The sequence below is a fragment of the Ranitomeya imitator genome, chromosome 6, assembly GCF_032444005.1.
Source record: "Ranitomeya imitator isolate aRanImi1 chromosome 6, aRanImi1.pri, whole genome shotgun sequence".
In the NCBI taxonomy this organism is placed as follows: Eukaryota; Metazoa; Chordata; class Amphibia; order Anura; family Dendrobatidae; genus Ranitomeya; species Ranitomeya imitator.
This window is the reverse complement of record NC_091287.1, coordinates 9,495,632-9,513,691: the sequence shown is the minus strand read 5'-3', so window position 1 is coordinate 9,513,691 and position 18,060 is coordinate 9,495,632.

The window sequence follows — 18,060 nt, the reverse complement described above, 5'->3', positions numbered from 1 at the left end:
CCTAAACCCTTTACTGCAGGGATTTGAACTGGGATCTGTGGCCTTCAGCCACATGGAAAATCCGGGCCTGGAATGAAACGGACCGCACGACTACCATCCTACAGTCTGTTTCAAAATACAAAACCCAGAGCAGGTTTTCCCAACTCTGCCCTGGAAACTAGCATGACCAAGACTAACACTTATTTTTAGTCTGCACTGCAATCACAGCTACACCTGTGAATGCAATGCACTCTCATGGCCTCCATACGCCTTTGTGCGCATCCTGGGGAGAATAAACAGCGACCTCTATCTGTGACATCGGTCACTGCCTCACCATTGTAATCACTGCTATGCCTGTGACTGCAATTCACCCCCATGGCCTCCATACGCCTCCGTGCGCATCCAGGGAATCACACACAGCGACCCCTACATGTGACACTGCCTCACATACTGTTGTTCATTGTTTTAGTTTTTTTTTAAGGGAATGTAAATGTTGTTACTTTAAAAAAAGTAAAACTGTTCTTTTTATTTCAAATAAAGGGCTTTATACTGGCTATGTATTTATTTACCATATAACTATAAGATCAGTAATGGATAGGTGTCTTATAAATGCCTCTACATTACTAACCCGTGGGCTTGATCTCACCTGACAATACAAAGGTGACATCAACCCCACAAATATTATCCCACTTGTCATTACACCAGGTGACTGATTACAAGCAAACAGGTCACAGGTGAGGATGTTACCTTTAGTAGCCATTCAAACCCATTTGTTTTACCTTCTGTGCATGTTATCAGGCCAAAATCATCAGGGTATGTGAACTTTTGATCAGGGTCATTTGGATGTTTTGGGTTGTCATTATGATTTAAAAAGAGAAAACACAGTAGTTTGACAATAAATGGCTTCACCCAACCAATAACCACGAGTGGAGAAAACATTTTGGTGTTATCATTGATATTCTCTGAAAAAAAAAAGCTAAAAAATGAAAAAATTCTGCCGGGGTATGTAAACTTTTGAGCACAACTGTATATAAATGTTTTTGCATTTTGCAGTGAGAAATAAGTATTTGATCCCCTACAACCATTAAGAGTTCTGGCTCCTACAGACCAGTTAGACGCTCCTAATCAACTCGTTACCTGCATTAAGGACAGCTGTCTTACATAGTCACCTTTATAAAAGACTCCTGTCCACAGACTCAATTAATCAGACTCAAACCTCTACAACATGGTCAAGGCCGAAGGGCATTATAAGGATGTCAGGGACAAGATCATAGACCTGCACAAAGCTGGAACGGGCTGCAAAACCATAAAGGTACCTTCACACTGGACAATATAACTACGATACCGCTAGCGATCCGTGACGTTGCAGCGTCCTGGATAGCGATATCGTTGTGTTTGATACGCAGCAGCGATCAGGATCCTGCTGTGACATCGTTGGTCGGAGCAGAAAGTCCAAAACTTTAATTCGTCGCTGGACTCCCGCAGACATCGCTGAATCGGTGTGTGTGACGCCGATTCAGCGATGTCTTCACTGGTAACCAGGGTAAACATCGGGTTACTAAGCAAAGGGCCGCGCTTAGTAACCCAATGATTACCCTCGTTACCAGTGTAAATGTAAAAAAACAAACACTACATACTTACATTCCGGTGTCTGTCGCGTCCCTCGGCGTTCTGCTTCCCTGCACTGTGAGCGCCGGCCAGCCGTAAAGCAGATTACAGCGGTGACGTCACCGCTCTGCTTTACGGCCAGCCGGCGCTCACAGTCAGTGCAGGGAAGCAGAGCGCCGGGGGACAGACACCGGAATGTAAGTATGTAGTGTTTGGTTTTTTTTTTACATTTACACTGGTAACCAGGGTAAACATTGGGTTACTAAGCGCGGCCCTGTGCTTAGTAACCCGATCTTTACCCTGGTTACCAGGGGACTTCGCATAGTTGGTCGCTGGAGAGCTGTCTGTGTGACAGCTCTCCAGCGACCACACAACGACGCTGCAGCGATCGACATCGTTGTCTAGATCGCTGCAGCATCGCTAAATGTGATGGTACCTTAAGACCAGAGGTGTATCTAGGTTTTTGGCACCCGGGGCAAGAATTCAGTTTGCCCCCCCCTTCTCCAAGGACATATGCGATTTGCAGTCAGTCATATACCGACGAGCTCCTCTCCTTAATGCTCTCAGGGTATGTGCACACGTCAGGATTTCTTGCAGAAATTTTCCTGACAAAAACCGGACATTTCTGCCAGAAATCCGCATGCGTTTTTTTGACGCGTTTTTGATGCGTTTTTTTGTGCATTTTTTGTGCGTTTTTTCCCAAATGCATAGAATTGTGGGAAAAATGCAGAAAATCCGCAAAAGTAATGAACATGCTCATTTTTTTACCGCGATGCATTTTTTTCGCGGAAAAAAACGCATCCATGTACACAAAACATGCAGAATGCATTCTAAATCATAGAATGCATAATGTATGCGTTTTTAATGAGTTTTTAGCGCGAAAAAACCTGAACGTGTGCACATGGCCTCAATGTTCAGTGAAAAACAGAGAAGAAGGAAGAGAAGCTCGTTGTGACAGGACTATAAGTGTGAAAATCGCATATGAGTGAAGTGTCCATGTGACGACTACTGGAACCTGCAGAGCTGAATCCTGACATCGCAGCTTCTGAATTCTCACAACGCATGCACTGCACACTTTTAGGCTATGTGCACACGTAGGAAAGGTCCTCTGCGGGTTCTCCCGCAGCGGATTTGATAAATCTGCAGGGCAAAACCGCTGCGGTTATCCCTGCAGATTTATCGCGGTTTGTCTTGCGGTTTCCGCTGCGGGTTTACTCCTGCACTCGTTTTACTATTAATGCTGCATATGCAGCATTAATACTAATGTTAAAAACAATAAACAAATTGTTATACTCACCCTCCGACGTCCCGATCTCCTCGGCGCTGCATGCGGCGGTCCGGTTCGAAAGATGCTATGCGAGAAGGACCTTAGTGACGTCACGGTCATGTGACCGCGACGTCATCGCAGGTCCTGCTCGCATAGCAACCCTGCGACCGGACGGCTGCATGCAGCGCTGAGAGATTAGTATATCATTATTTTTTATTTTAATTCTTTTTTTTTACACAAATATGGTTCCCGGGGCCTGGAGGAGAGTCTCCTCTCCTCCACCCCGGGTATAACCCGCACATTATCCGCTTACTTCCCGCATGGTGGGCACAGCCCCATGCGGGAAGTAAGCGGATCAATGCATTCCTATGTGTGCAGAATCGCCGCGATTCCGCACAAAGAAGTGACATGCTGCGGATTGTAAACCGCTGCATTCCCGCGCGTTTTTTTCTGCAGCATGTGCACAGCGTTTTCGGTTTCCCATAGGTTTACATTGAACTGTAAACTCATGGGAAACTGCTGCGGATGCGCAGCAAAATCCGCAACGTGTGCACATACCCTTAAGATTTTTCCTTGCCGATGGACGGTCATGTCAGCACAAGCATGTGATTTGTTTACTTCTGACCACATTCGGACTAGACGTGCCCGGCCTCGCTCAGTTCATTTTCATTGAGTGAAGCCACACATGTCTAGTCAGCACGTGACTGTATATACAGTGGGGCAAAAAAGTATTTAGTCAGTCAGCAATAGTGCAAGTTCCACCACTTAAAAAGATGAGAGGCATCTGTAATTTACATCATAGGTAGACCTCAACTATGGGAGACAAACTGAGAAAAAAAAATCCAGAAAATCACATTGTCTGATATTTTATCATTTTATTTGCATATTATGGTGGAAAATAAGTATTTGGTCAGAAACAAACAATCAAGATTTCTGGCTCTCACAGACCTGTAACTTCTTCTTTAAGAGTCTCCTCTTTCCTCCACTCATTACCTGTAGTAATGGCACCTGTTTAAACTTGTTATCAGTATAAAAAGACACCTGTGCACACCCTCAAACAGTCTGACTCCAAACTCCACTATGGGGAAGACCAAAGAGCTGTCAAAGGACACCAGAAACAAAATTGTAGCCCTGCACCAGGCTGGGAAGACTGAATCTGCAATAGCCAACCAGCTTGGAGTGAAGAAATCAACAGTGGGAGCAATAATTAGAAAATAGAAGACATACAAGACCACTGATAATCTCCCTCGATCTGGGGCTCCACGCAAAATCCCACCTCGTGGGGTCAGAATGATCACAAGAACGGTGAGCAAAAATCCCAGAACCACGCGGGGGGACCTAGTGAATGAACTGCAGAGAGCTGGGACCAATGTAACAAGGCCTACCATAAGTAACACACTACGCCACCATGGACTCAGATCCTGCTGTGCCAGATGTGTCCCACTGCTTAAGCCAGTACATGTCCGGGCCCGTCTGAAGTTTGCTAGAGAGCATTTGGATGATCCAGAGGAGTTTTGGAAGAATTTCCTATGGTCTGATGAAACCAAACTGGAACTGTTTGGTAGAAACACAACTTGTTGTGTTTGGAGGAAAAAGAATACTGAGTTGCATCCATCAAACACCATACCTACTGTAAAGCATGGTGGTGGAAACATCATGCTTTGGGGCTGTTTCTCTGCAAAGGGGCCAGGACGACTGATCCGGGTACATGAAAGAATGAATGGAGCCATGTATCGTGAGATTTTGAGTGCAAACCTCCTTCCATCAGCAAGGGCATTGAAGATGAAACGTGGCTGGGTCTTTCAACATGACAATGATCCAAAGCACACCGCCAGGGCAACGAAGGAGTGGCTTCGTAAGAAGCATTTCAAGGTCCTGGAGTGGCCTAGCCAGTCTCCAGATCTCAACCCTATAGAAAACCTTTGGAGGGAGTTGAAAGTCCGTGCTGCCAAGCGAAAAGCCAAAAACATCACTGCTCTAGAGACATCTGCATGGAGGAATGGGCCAACATACCAACAACAGTGTGTGACAAAATTGTGGAGACTTACAGAAAACGTTTGACCTCTGTCATTGCCAACAAAGGATATATTACAAAGTATTGAGATGAAATTTTGTTTCTGACCAAATACTTATTTTCCACCATAATATGCAAATAAAATGTTAAAAAAACAGACAATGTGATTTTCTGGATTTTTTTTTCTCAGTTTGTCTCCCATAGTTGAGGTCTACCTATGATGTAAATTACAGACGCCTCTCATCTTTTTAAGTGGTGGAACTGGCACTATTGCTGACTGACTAAATACTTTTTTGCCCCACTGTATATATATATATATATATATATATATATATATATATATATAAATCGCCAGCACGAGAGAATCCTGACAGCCTGCAGTGCGCACTGTGAGAATTCAGAAGTCTGCAGTCACATAGAATGACTGCAGACTCATCACAAACCTGGGCATCCCCTTTAATGCTCCTAACAAAAAAAGCATGAGAATTAGTCAGTATCACAAATAACATTTACATCCAGGTACCTTATAGATGACATCATCTCTGGAGTCGTTCTCTTTTTCTTCACCTTGTCCAGACCCCATGATGAGTTTTCTCATTCACAGCTGTCTCTGCAGACTTCCATCTTCTCCGGTCTTCTGCAGCACATCCCCACACAACACCCTTAAAGATAGAAAAGTGATTATAATGCTCCTGAATAAAAAATTACTCCTCACTATATTGTCTGCTCAAAATATGACCCCCACATTGTCCCTCTTATGGGTACATGCTCTTTACACTGACCTCTCCTTTCCATACCGGCCCCCTCTTCACACTGTCCTCTCATACTGTGTCCCCCTATAGGGCCCAGTATTTATACTGTACTCTCTCATCACATACACCCTCCTTAGTATACTGTCCCCTTCTGGCTGTGCCCTTACACTGTCCTCCCATGCTATGCCCTCACTACTCAGTTTCTATTCTGTACCCACTCACTTTTCTCCTCCTATACCATCTCCTCACACTATTCCGCTCTCTCCTCATACTGTCTCCTCTCACATCCCCCGTTCACAATACTGTCTCCTCATATATTTGCCCCCTCATTTTCTATACTGCCTGCTCACACATACCTCTGACTCCCCATACTGTGTCTGCACACATCCCATCACCCTCACTCAACATACTCTGTCCACATATATTTTTCACATTGCTACTCATACTGTGTCCGCATACATTCCCCGTTCGCTCCCCATGCTGTCTGCACTCATCCCCAATCACCATGTTTCTGCACCCAACCCCCCATACTGTTTCCTCTTACATGCCCCCCATTCCCGCGTAGTTTCCTTGTACATGCCCTGTTGTGAATTCTGTGGTCAAGCTCCCTCCTGTGGTCACAAGTGGTACTTCGGCTGATTCTGTCTTTGGGCTTCCGTTGGTGGATGTGAGTGGTACTGCGGCTTCTGACTTTCCTTCCTCAGGTGATGAGGTTAAGTCGTTAGGTGCTGCTCTATTTAACTCCACCTAGTGCTTTGATCCTGGCCTCCAGTCAATGTTCTAGTGTTGGTCTGCTTCCTCCTGGATCGTTCCTGTGGCCTGTCTTCCTGCATGAGCTAAGTTTGCTTGTGTTGTTTTTGTTTGCCATTTTTTCTGTCCAGCTTGCTATATTGGTTTTTCTTGCTTGCTGGAAGCTCTGGGACGCAGAAGGAGCACCTCCGTACCGTTAGTCGGTGCGGAGGGTCTTTTTGCCCCCTCTGCGTGGTTGTTTGTAGGGTTTTGTGTTGACCGCAAAGCAATCTTTCCTATCTTCGGTCTGTTAGTAAGTCGGGCCTCACTTTGCTAAATCTATTTCATCTCTGCGTTTGTACTTTCATCTCTACTCACAGTCATTATATGTGGGGGGCTGCCTTTTCCTTTGGGGAATTTCTCTGAGGCAAGGTAGGCTTATTTTCCTCTTAGGGCTAGCTAGTTTCTCAGGCTGTGCCGAGTTGCATAGGGAGCGTTAGGCGCAATCCACGGCTGCCTCTAGTGTGGTTGGATAGGATTAGGGATTGCGGTCAGCAGAGTTTCCACGTCTCAGAGCTCGTCATATGTTTTTTGTTTTTTGTCAGGTCACTTTGTGTGCTCTGAACTTTAAGGTCCATTACGGTTCTGAATTACCTAATCATAACAGTACTGGAGGCCCAAAGTACTAATGCTTCTCAATAGAGGGAAAAAAGAAGTTCTGAGACCATTTTTTTTTCTTTGCACTGTGTTTTGTCTCTCTTTTCCCCTAGACATTTGGGTGGTTCAGGACACAGGTGTGGTGATGGACATTAAAGGTCTGTCTTCATGTGTGGATCATCTCACTGCAAGAGTACAAAATATTCAAGACTTTGTGGCTCAGAATTCTATGTTAGAGCCAAGAATTCCTATTCCTGATTTGTTTTCTGGAGATAGAGCTAAATTTCTGAGTTTCAAAAATAATTGCAAACTGTTTATGGCTTTGAAACCTCGCTCCTCTGGTGACCCAGTTCAACAAGTAAAGATCATTATTTCCTTATTACGTGGCGACCCTCAAGACTGGGCATTTTCTCTTGCGCCAGGAGATCCTGCATTATGTAATATTGATGCGTTTTTTCTGGCGCTCGGATTACTGTACGATGAACCTAATTCAGTGGATCAGGCAGAGAAAAATTTGCTGGCTCTGTGTCAGGGTCAGGATGAGATTGAGATTTATTGTCAGAAGTTCAGAAAGTGGTCCGTGCTCACTCAATGGAATGAAGGTGCGCTGGCAGCTATTTTCAGAAAGGGTCTCTCTGAAGCCCTTAAGGATGTCATGGTGGGATTTCCTATGCCTGCTGGTCTGAATGAGTCTATGTCTTTGGCCATTCAGATCGGTCGACGCTTGCGTGAGCGTAAATCTGTGCACCATTTGGCGGTATTATCTGAGCATAAACCTGAGCCTATGCAGTGCGATAGGACTTTGACCAGAGCTGAAAGGCAGGAACACAGACGTCAGAATGGGCTGTGTTTTTACTGTGGTGATTCCACTCATGCTATCTCTGATTGTCCTAAGCGCACTAAGCGGTTCGCTAGGTCTGCCACCATTGGTACGGTACAGTCGCAATTTCTTTTGTCCGTTACTTTGATCTGCTCTTTGTCTTCCTATTCTGTCATGGCATTTGTGGATTCAGGTGCTGCCCTGAATTTGATGGACTTGGAGTATGCTATGCGCTGTGGGTTTGTCTTGGAGCCCTTGCAGTATCCTATTCCATTGAGAGGAATTGATGCTACGCCTTTGGCCAAGAATAAGCCTCAGTATTGGACCCAGCTGACCATGTGCATGGCTCCTGCGCACCAGGAGGATATTCGCTTTCTGGTGTTGCATAATCTGCATGATGTGGTCGTGTTGGGGTTGCCATGGCTACAAGTCCATAACCCAGTATTAGATTGGAAATCAATGTCTGTGTCCAGCTGGGGTTGTCAGGGGGTACATGGTGATGTTCCATTTCTGTCTATCTCATCATCCACCCCTTCTGAGGTTCCAGAGTTCTTGTCTGATTACCGGGATGTATTCGATGAGCCCAAGTCCAATGCCCTACCTCCGCATAGGGATTGTGATTGTGCTATCGATTTAATTCCTGGTAGTAAGTTTCCTAAGGGTCGACTGTTTAATTTATCTGTACCTGAGCACGCCGCTATGCGGAGTTACGTAAAAGAATCCTTGGAGAAGGGTCATATTCGTCCGTCGTCATCGCCATTGGGAGCAGGGTTCTTTTTTGTGGCCAAGAAGGATGGTTCGCTGAGACCTTGTATTGATTACCGCCTTCTAAATAAAATCACGGTCAAATTTCAGTACCCCTTGCCGTTGCTATCTGATTTGTTTGCTTGGATTAAGGGGGCTAGTTGGTTCACCAAGATAGATCTTCGTGGTGCATATAATCTTGTGCGTATTAAACGGGGCGATGAATGGAAAACTGCATTTAATACGCCCGAGGGCCATTTTGAGTACCTAGTTATGCCATTCGGACTTGCCAATGCTCCATCAGTATTTCAGTCCTTTATGCATGACATCTTCCGAGAGTACCTGGATAAATTCCTGATTGTATACTTGGATGATATTTTGGTCTTCTCGGATGATTGGGAGTCTCACGTGAAGCAGGTCAGAATGGTGTTCCAGGTCCTGCGTGCTAATTCTTTGTTTGTGAAGGGATCAAAGTGCCTCTTTGGTGTTCAGAAGGTTTCATTTTTGGGGTTCATTTTTTCTCCTTCTACTATCGAGATGGACCCTGTTAAGGTCAGGCCATTTATGATTGGACTCAGCCGACATCTCTGAAGAGTCTGCAAAAGTTCCTGGGCTTTGCTAATTTTTATTGTCGCTTCATCTGTAATTTTTCTAGTATTGCTAAACCATTGACCGATTTGACCAAGAAGGGTGCTGATGTGGTCAATTGGTCTTCTGCTGCTGTGGAAGCTTTTCAGGAGTTAAAGCGTCGTTTTTCTTCTGCCCCTGTGTTGTGTCAACCAGATGTTTCGCTTCCGTTCCAGGTCGAGGTTGATGCTTCTGAAATTGGAGCGGGGGCTGTTTTGTCGCAAAAAGGTTCTGATTGCTCGGTGATGAAGCCATGCGCCTTCTTTTCCAGGAAGTTTTCGCCTGCTGAGCGAAATTATGATGTTGGCAATCGAGAGTTGCTGGCCATGAAGTGGGCATTCGAGGAGTGGCGTCATTGGCTTGAAGGAGCTAAGCATCGCGTGGTGGTCTTGACTGATCACAAGAACTTGACTTATCTCGAGTCTGCCAAACGGTTGAATCCTAGACAGGCTCGTTGGTCGCTGTTTTTCTCCCGTTTTGACTTTGTGGTTTCGTACCTTCCGGGCTCTAAAAATGTGAAGGCGGATGCCCTGTCTAGGAGTTTTGTGCCCGACTCTCCGGGTTTGTCTGAGCCGGCGGGTATTCTCAAAGAGGGAGTAATTGTGTCTGCCATTTCCCCTGATTTGCGGCGGGTGCTGCAAAAATTTCAGGCTAATAAACCTGATCGTTGCCCAGCGGAGAAACTGTTTGTCCCTGATAGATGGACTAGTAGAGTTATCTCTGAGGTTCATTGTTCGGTGTTGGCTGGTCATCCTGGAATCTTTGGTACCAGAGATTTAGTGGCTAGATCCTTTTGGTGGCCGTCTCTGACGCGGGATGTGCGTTCTTTTGTGCAGTCCTGTGGGATTTGTGCTCGGGCTAAGCCCTGCTGTTCTCGTGCCAGTGGGTTGCTTTTGCCCTTGCCGGTCCCGAAGAGACCTTGGACACATATCTCTATGGATTTTATTTCGGATCTCCCCTTCTCTCAAAAAATGTCGGTCATTTGGGTGGTTTGTGATCGCTTCTCTAAGATGATCCATTTGGTACCCTTGTCTAAATTACCTTCCTCCTCTGATTTGGTGCCATTGTTCTTCCAGCATGTGGTTCGTTTACATGGCATTCCAGAGAACATCGTTTCTGACAGAGGTTCCCAGTTTGTTTCGAGGTTTTGGCGAGCCTTTTGTGCTAGGATGGGCATTGATTTGTCTTTTTCCTCGGCTTTCCATCCTCAGACAAATGGCCAGACTGAACGAACCAATCAGACCTTGGAGACATATCTGAGATGCTTTGTTTCTGCTGATCAGGATGATTGGGTTTCCTTTTTGCCGTTGGCTGAGTTCGCCCTTAATAATCGGGCCAGCTCGGCTACCTTGGTTTCGCCGTTTTTCTGCAATTCTGGGTTCCATCCTCGTTTCTCTTCGGGGCAGGTTGAGTCTTTGGACTGTCCTGGTGTGGATACTGTGGTGGACAGGTTGCAGCAGATTTGGACTCATGTAGTGGACAATTTGACCTTGTCCCAGGAGAAGGCTCAACGTTTCGCTAATCACAGACGCTGTGTGGGTCCCCGACTTCGTGTTGGGGATTTGGTTTGGTTGTTATCTCGTTATATTCCTATGAAGGTTTCCTCTCCTAAGTTTAAGCCTCGTTTCATTGGTCCGTATAGGATTTCTGAGGTTCTTAATCCTGTGTCTTTTCGTTTGACCCTTCCAGATTCTTTTTCCATCCATAACGTATTCCATAGGTCATTGTTGTGGAGATACGTGGCACCTATGGTTCCATCTGTTGATCCTCCTGCCCCGGTTTTGGTGGAGGGGGAGTTGGAGTATATAGTGGAGAAGATTTTGGATTCTCGTGTTTCGAGACGGAAACTCCAGTATCTGGTTAAGTGGAAGGGTTATGGTCAGGAAGATAATTCCTGGGTCTTTGCCTCTGATGTCCATGCTGCCGATCTGGTTCGTGCCTTTCATATGGCTCATCCTGGTCGGCCTGGGGGCTCTGGTGAGGGTTCGGTGACCCCTCCTCAAGGGGGGGTACTGTTGTGAATTCTGTGGTCAAGCTCCCTCCTGTGGTCACAAGTGGTACTTCGGCTGATTCTGTCTATGGGCTTCCGTTGGTGGATGTGAGTGGTACTGCGGCTTCTGACTTTCCTTCCTCAGGTGATGAGGTTAAGTCGTTAGGTGCTTCTCTATTTAACTCCACCTAGTGCTTTGATCCTGGCCTCCAGTCTATGTTCTAGTGTTGGTCTGCTTCCTCCTGGATCGTTCCTGTGGCCTGTCTTCCTGCATGAGCTAAGTTTGCTTGTGTTGTTTTTGTTTGCCATTTTTTCTGTCCAGCTTGCTATATTGGTTTTTCTTGCTTGCTGGAAGCTCTGGGACGCAGAGGGAGCACCTCCGTACCATTAGTCGGTGCGGAGGGTCTTTTTGCCCCCTCTGCGTGGTTGTTTGTAGGGTTTTGTGTTGACCGCAAAGCAATCTTTCCTATCTTCGGTCTGTTAGTAAGTCGGGCCTCACTTTGCTAAATCTATTTCATCTCTGCATTTGTACTTTCATCTCTACTCACAGTCATTATATGTGGAGGGCTGCCTTTTCCTTTGGGGAATTTCTCTGAGGCAAGGTAGGCTTATTTTCCTCTTAGGGCTAGCTAGTTTCTCAGGCTGTGCCGAGTTGCATAGGGAGCATTAGGCGCAATCCACGGCTGCCTCTAGTGTGGTTGGATAGGATTAGGGATTGCGGTCAGCAGAGTTTCCACGTCTCAGAGCTCGTCATATGTTTTTTGGTTTTTGTCAGGTCACTTTGTGTGCTCTGAACTTTAAGGTCCATTACGGTTCTGAATTACCTAATCATAACAATGCACCCATTCCCGCATACTGTTTCCTCATACATGCCCTCCATTCCCCAGTACTGTTTCCTCGTACATGCCCTCAATTCCACCATACTGTTTCTTCGTACATGCCCCCAATTCCACTGTACTGTTTCCTCGTACATGCATCCCATTCCCCCATTCTGTTTCCTTATACATGCCTCCCATTCCCCCGTACTGTTTCCTCGTACAGGCCCCCCATTCACCCATACTGTTTCCTCATACATGTCCTCCATTGCCCCGTACATGCCCTCATTCCCCCGTACTGTTGTCTCATACATGCCCTCATCCTCCCATACTGTTCCTTCATACATGCCCCCATTCCCCTATACGGTTTCCTCGTACATGCCCCCATTCCTGTGTACTGTTTCCTCATACATGACCCCATTCAACTACTATTTCCTCATATATGCCCCCCATCTCCCCTTTGCTCCTCATTTTGTGTCCTCAAATCTCCCCATACATTAAATCACCCATTCCCCACTCCAAATCTCTCCCCCACACAATAAGTAACCCCATCTCCACTCCATATCTCCCCCACACAATAAATCTCCCCATCCCCACTCAAATTCTCCCTCATCTTCACTCCTAATTTTCCCCCCCAAACTAAATCTCCCCCATGCATTTAATCTTCGGTGTCTTCAGATTCTCTGGAGCACTCACCACCCATTGGCGTCTCTGCAGCGCCGGCGATTGACGTCAGCAGCGTGATCACATGACATGATCACCCAGCTGGCATCGCTCTGACCTGGCAGTCAGAGCTTCAATTGTACTCGCGCCTCTAAGATGTGAGCACAATTATTCCCTGGGGGCCGACGTGCTGCAGCTTCTCTGTGCCAGCTGTCAGCTTGACAGTCGGCACAGGGAACAACTGACTCAAAGTCTGGGGGCAGCAGAATGTAGCCACAGGGGGAGACACTGCGGACCACCGCATTAGACTGCCCGATGGCGCCCCCTGCTGGCTGCACCCGGGGCACATGCCCCAGCTGCCCCCCCCCAGATATGCATCTGAGTAAGACGCTGGGTGAGGAGACAACTGCTGGTGCAATAGTAAGAAAATGGAAGAAATATAATATGACTGTCAATCAACATTGATCTGGGGGCACCATGCAAAATCTCACCTCATGGGGTATCCTTGATCCTCAGGAAGGTGAGAGATCAGCCTAAAACTACACATGGGGAACTTGTTAATGATCTCAAGGCAGCTGGGACCACAGTCACCAAGAAAACCATTGGTAAAACATTACGCTGTAAAGGTTTAAAAACCTGCACTGCCCGCAACTTGGTCCCCCTGATCAAGAAGGCACATGTGCAGGCCCATCATCACACCTGGATGATTCTCTGAGTGATTTAGAGAAGGTGCTGTGGTCAGATGAGACAGAAACTTAGGTCTTTGGTATTAACTCAACTCGCCGCGTTTGGAGGAGGAGAAATGCTGCCTATGACCCAAAGAACACCGTCCCAACTGTCAAGCATGGAGGTGGAAACATTAGGTTTTGGGGGTGTCTCTCTGCTAAGGGCACAGGACCACTTCACTGCATCACCATAAAATCCTCAATGACAAACCTCCTTCCCTCCGCCAGGACAATAAAAATGGGTCGTGGCTGGGTCTTCCAACAGACAATGACACAAAACATACAGCCAAGGCAACAAAGGAGTGGCTCGAAAAGAAGCACATTAAGGTCATGGAGTGGCCTAGCCAGTCTTCAGACCTTTATCCCATAATAAACATTTATGGAGGGAGTTGAAGCTCCGAGTTGCCAAGCGACAGTCTCAAAATCGAATGATTTAGAGATGATCTGCAAAGAGGAGTAGAGCAAAATTCCTCCTGACACGTGTGCAAACCTCATTATCAACTACAAAAAGCATCTGGCTGCTATGCTTGCCAACAAGGGTTTTACCATCAAGTATTAGTCTTGTTTGCCAGAGGGATCAAATACTTCTTTCTCACTGCAAAATACAAATACATTTATATCTTGAACTGTCCTCCCACCTCTCCTCCTGCTCCCTCTTTGACCGGTTACAATCTGGCTTCTGATCACATCACTCAACTGAAACTGCCCTAACTAAAGTGACCAACGACCTACTAACCGCCAAGACCAAGCAACACTACTCTGTCCTCCTCCTCCTCCTGGACCTGTCTTCTGCCTTCGAAACTCTGGACCACTCTCTCCTGTTACAGATTCTCTCATCTCTTGGCATCACAGACTTGGCCCTATCCTGGATCTCATCATACCTAACAGACCGGACATTCAGCGTCTCCCACTCACACACCACCTCCTCACCTCGCCCCCTATCTGTCGGTGTTCCCCAAGGCTCAGTTCTAGGACCCCTACTCTTCTCCATCAGCCTGGGACAGCTCATAGAATCCCACGGTTTACAATATCATCTCTACGCTGATGACACGCAGATCTACCTATCTGAACCGGACATAACCTTCTTACTGATGAAAATCCCACAATGTCTGTCTGCTATTTCATCTTTCTTTTCTGCTCGCTTTCTAAAACTAAACATGGACAAAACAGAATTCATCATCTTTCCCCCACCTCACACTACCCCTCCACCCGACCTATCCAGCAATGTCAACGGCTGCTCACTTTCCCTGGTCCCGCACGCTCGCTGCCTCGGGGTGATCCTTGACTCTACCCTCTCTTTCAAGCCACATATCCAAGCTCTTGCCTCCTCTTGCCAATTCCAACTCAAAAAAATTTCCCGGATCCGTGCTTTCCTTGACCTTGAAACCACAAAAACACTAGTACATGGCCTTATCATCTCCAGCCTCGACTACTGCAACCTCCTACTCTCTGGCCTCCCCTCTAGCACTCTGGCCCACTCCAATCCATCCTAAACTCTGCTGCCCGACTAATCCACCTGTCTCCCCTTTATTCCCCTCTCCTCTCTTCCAGGCCCTTCACTGGCTTCCTATTGCCCAGAGACTACAGTTCAAAACACTAACAATGACATACAAAACCATTCACAACCTGTCTCCTCCATACATCTGTGACATGGTCTCCCGCTACCTACCTACACACAACCTTCGATCGTCTCATAATCTCCTTCTCCATCATCTCTTCCTCCCACAACCGCATCCAAGACTTCTGCCGTGCTTCCCCTATACTCTGGAACTCTCTACCCCAACACATCAGGCTCTCACCTACCACGGAAACCTTCAAAAGGAACCTGAAGACCCACCTCTTCCGACAAGCCTACAGCCTGCAGTGATCCTCAGTCTACTGAACCGCCGCATGACCAGCTCTATCCTCTCCAAGTGTATCCTCACCCATCCCCTGTAGACTGTGAGCCCTCGCGGGCAGGGTCCTCTCTCCTCCTGTACTTGCGTGTGCCTTGTTTTACTCATGCTTATTGTACTTGTCTATATTTGCCCCGTTCACATGTAAAGCGCCATGGAATAAATGGCGCTATAAAAATGTATTATAATAATAATAATATAAATTACACAATGTGATTTTCTGGATTTTATTTTTTTACCTTTAAAATTATAGACTGTTCATGCCTATGTCAGTGGGCAAACTTACAAAATCAGCAGGGGATCAAATAATTATTTCCCCCACTGTATGTGGGGCCCATTATTCGGTATGGAAAACTACGTGGGGCCCATTTTACTGTATGTAGGACTATATGGGGCTCATTATTCTGTATGTAGGACTATGTAGGGACTAATATTCTGTATGGAGGACTATGTGGGTCCCATTTTTCCGTAAGGAGGACAATGTGGGGACTTTACACTGTATAAAGGATTTTGTGGGGAAACTATACTGTATGGAGGACTGAGTGGACATTATACTGTATGGAATACTATATGTGGCTATTATACTGTATGATGGACTACATGGGGCCATTATCCTGTATGGAGGATTATGTGGGGCCCATTATTCTGTATGAAGGATTTTGAGGGGTCATTATTCTGTATAGACCCATTGTGCTGTAGAGGCAACTATGTGGGGACCATTGTACTGTATGGAGGACTATCCAACACAAGAGATGCTCTCAGAAATCATTTAACCATCTGCTCACTCTTTCTATCCTTCTCCTCCTCCTCCTTGTCGCAGGAGATATCTGTCCCAATCCTGGCCCCTCATGTTATAGCAAGTCGAACCCCTCAACTGCTACACTCAGAAATCCCTCAAATCTCATTAATATTCCCTGCATGCCTACTGTCTCTTAATTGTGCCCTTCGGAATTCTCGCTCAGTGTGTAATAAACTCTCCTTCATCCATGACTTCTTCCTTTCTGATTCTCTTAACCTTCTGGCTCTTACTGAAACCTGGATCCGGCAGTCAGATACCACCGCTGCTGCTGCTCTTTCATATGGTGGACTACATTTCTCTCACACCCAAAGATCGGACAACAGAATAGGTGGAGGCGTTGGTCTGCTCCTATCAACCAAATGTACCTTTCAGGTTATCCCCCAAGTACCCTCATTTGTCTTCCCTTCTTTTGAGGTCCATGCTGTCAGAGTCTACATCCCCTTCTCCTTGTGAGCGGCGGTGGTGTGTCGTCCTCCAGGTCCTTCCCATCAATTCCTGGATCACTTTGCCACCTGGCTTCCACATTCTCTCTCCTGTGACACCCACACCCTTACCATGAGAGACTTTAAAATCCCCATTGCTTTTCTCCTCTCCCCATCTGCTTCTCACCTTTTATCTCTAACCTCCTCCTTCGGCCTTTCGCAGCATACTAACTCTCCTACGCATGACGACTGAAACTCCCTCGTCTTGGTCTTCTCCCGGCTTTGCTCAGTGGATGATTTTACAAACTTCCCTCTCCCACTTTTTGACCACAACCTTCTTTCATTCTAGGTTAAGAATTGCCATCCCGCTCAGGACACCCCCACTTTCCACACTTACAGAAATATACAAGCCATTAACACCCAAAAACTTATGAAGGACTTGCAGCCCTCATTGACCCCTATCTCCTCCACCTCATGTCCTGATTCTGAACAGAAGAATTATAATGAAACACTGCACAGTGCCCTGGATGAAGCTGCACCTCCTATACACAGGGCCACTATTAGGGCATTACTGCCCTTACTGTTGTATGGGGCCCGGTGGCAGAAGGAAAGAGGAGGGCCTGGAAATGCTGGCTGCTTGGGGCCCTCCCCTCTTTGCTTCAGCTTACCGGGAACCAGGGGCAAGGGGGATGGTCATCGCCGTCACTTACTAACTGTAATGCTGCATTAGGATATGAGCACACGTTGCAGATTTTTCTGCACTAAATCCGCAGCTCTTGGCAGAAAACGCAGGTGCATTTTTGATGCGGTTTTTGCGCGGTTTTGAATGCGGTTTCACCCAATATTGTGCAGTTTCACCTGTCTTTCACTAGGGGGACTTGTCAGGGAGTCACAAAAACATTGAACTTTAGGAAGGCAAAGTTTGAACAGCTTAGAGATGCCCTTAATCTGGTAGACTGGGACAATATCCTCAGAAATGAGAATACAGATAATAAATGGGAAATGTTTAAGAACATCCTAAATAGGCAGTGTAAGCGGTTTATACCTTGTGGGAATAAAAGGACTAGAAATAGGAAAAACCCAATGTGGCTAAACAAAGAAGTAAGACAGGCAATTAACAGTAAAAAGAAAGCATTTGCACTACTAAAGCAGGATGGCACCATTGAAGCTCTAAAAAACTATAGGGAGAAAAATACTTTATCTAAAAAACTAATTAAAGCTGCCAAAAAGGAAACAGAGAAGCACATTGCTAAGGAGAGTAAAACTAATCCCAAACTGTTCTTCAACTATATCAATAGTAAAAGAATAAAAACTGAAAATGTAGGCCCCTTAAAAAATAGTGAGGAAAGAATGGTTGTAGATGACGAGGAAAAAGCTAACATATTAAACACCTTCTTCTCCACGGTATTCACGGTGGAAAATGAAATGCTAGGTGAAATCCCAAGAAACAATGAAAACCCTATATTAAGGGTCACCAATCTAACCCAAGAAGAGGTGCGAAACCGGCTAAATAAGATTAAAATAGATAAATCTCCGGGTCCGGATGGCATACAC